This window comes from Lissotriton vulgaris, chromosome 5, assembly GCF_964263255.1.
Source record: "Lissotriton vulgaris chromosome 5, aLisVul1.2, whole genome shotgun sequence".
In the NCBI taxonomy this organism is placed as follows: domain Eukaryota; kingdom Metazoa; phylum Chordata; class Amphibia; order Caudata; family Salamandridae; genus Lissotriton; species Lissotriton vulgaris.
The window spans coordinates 1768684058-1768686274 of NC_141693.1; the positions used below are offsets into that span (position 1 = coordinate 1768684058).

At 50.2% G+C, this 2217-nt stretch overlaps 1 pseudogene; it reads left to right on the forward strand.

The window, feature by feature from the left end:
• LOC147717118 (28S ribosomal RNA) overlaps window positions 1-1925 on the forward strand; it is a 6875-nt pseudogene extending 4950 nt beyond the window's left edge.
• Window positions 1926-2217: the final 292 nt, after the last annotated feature.

A 2217-nucleotide genomic window follows, 5' to 3' on the forward strand; every position in this document is an offset into this window, starting at 1 on the left:
AAAGCACAGAGACTTTATCAATCGCAAACGTGTGCACAAAATCAAGAACTTTGATGAGCTGGAAGACAGAATCACAGAAATCAAGAAGTACACCCAAAACTTAGAGCAGCACGATGCTGCTATGGGTCTGATGGATGAGGTAATGACTTATACTGCAGAAAACACCACTGATATAAGTCCTAAACCAGCAAGTGTACCAACAAATAAACCAGCAAGTGAACTCAATAATGAGCCTATGAACTCTGCTCAAGATGAGCACCAGAATGCCTCAGTAGGGAACAAGATAACAAAAAAAGACAAGAAAAACGGAAGGCTTAATCGGACGCACAAGAAAAATGATGCCAAAGCAAAGGGCAGCTATAAAGAATACCAGGCAATGTTTAAAAAATACAAAAAGAAAATTGCTAGGATTATCACTGATGGGGCAGAGATGCCACTTGCCAAATCAGTGCTGATGAAATATTTCAATACTACAAAGACATAATTGAGAAAGAAAACAAGAAAAATCCTAATTTCATGCCGATTGATCGGATACCAGAGGATTAGGAAATTAGAAATCTATGTAAAGAAATAACACTGCTGGAAATAACTTATGCCTTCGAGAACTCCAATTTAAAGAAAGCAGTGGCGCCTGATAGGATTGGTCAGAATGACTTGTATAAAGTGCACAGCAAAACACACAAGATGATGGACAGAATATGCACAATGGCAAAATATTCACCCCCAGTCACAGATCTGGGTTTAAACCATTGTTATTTTGCTCACCAAGCCACCCCAGTTCAGACATGGCCATATGCATTTCAGTCTTGACCCTGTGCCTCATGGGAACCATCCAGACCGAACTGCCAAGCCATGCCTTCCCTGGACCGGAATCAAGCATCCTAGGACCGGTTTCTGGCTATCAGCCGTCTTCAGCCAGGAGCATGTTGAGCTTGACTCTAGTCTGGCACTGTGAAGAGACATTAGAGGTGTAGGATAAGTGGGAGGCCCTCAGGCCGCCGTTGAAATACCACTACTCTTATTGTTTTTTTACTTACTCGTTGTGGCGGGGCGGTGAGCCCCATGGGGCTCTCTCATCTAGCTCCAAGCGTCGGCGCCCGCCGGGCGCAACCTACTCCGGGGACAGTGGCAAGTGGGGAGTTTGACTGGGGCGGTACACCTGTCAAACGATAATACAGGTGTCCTAAGGCGAGCTCAGGGAGGACAGAAACCTCCCTTGGAGCAGAAGGGCAATTTTCAGTATGAATACAGACCGTAAAAGCGGGGCCTCACGATCCTTCTGACTTTTTGGGTTTCAAGCAGGAGGTGTCAGAAAAGTTACCACAGGGGTAACTGGCTTGTGGCGGCCAAGCGTTCATAGCGACGCCGCTTTTTGATCCTTCGATGTCAGCTCTTCCTATCATTGTGAAGCAGAATTCACCAAGCATTGGATTGTTCACCCACTAATAGGGAATGTGAGCTGAGTTTAGACCGTCGTGAGACAGGCTAGTTTTACCCTACTGATGATGTGTTGTTGCAATAGTAATCCTGCTCAGTATGAGAGGAACCGCAGGTTCAGACATTTGGTGTATGTGCTTGGCTGAGGAGCCAATGGGGCGAAACTACCATCTGTAGGATTATGACTGAACGCCTCTAAGTCAGAATCCCCCCTAAACCGTAACGATACCGCAGTGCTGTGGGGCCTCGGTTGGCCTAGTATAGCCGGCCTCTCTCAGGGGGGGCCGGTGTGTAGAGCCGCTCACTTGGGGACCAGAGCACGGACGGAAGGGGGCCGCCTCCATCACCCTTAGTGCACCTCATGTTCGTCGGGTACCCGGTGCTAAATCATTCGTAGACGACCTGATTCTGGGTCAGTGTTTCATAAGTAGCAGAGCAGCTACCTCGCTACGATCTATTGAGAGTCATCCTCGGAGCCAAGCTTTTGTCTCTCCATGCGTGGGTGACCGCGGACGCCCTCCTCCACCACACCCAGGGGTGGGTCTCTCTGCCACCGGGCAGGCATGAGGGACGCAGAGGGGGTAACTTGGGCCTGTGGGAGGCTGCCTCCACCACATACCCTCCCGCACGGGGGTCTTCCCCTCCCGTCCCTGTCCCACCGGGGTGCAGGGATGTGGGCCACCATCCCTTGCAGGTCAGCAGGGTGACCAGATGGCCTGGGCCGGCTGGGCCTCCCCTTCCCACTGCTCCCGGGCAAAGCGAGCAGAGAGGTGAGCAGCA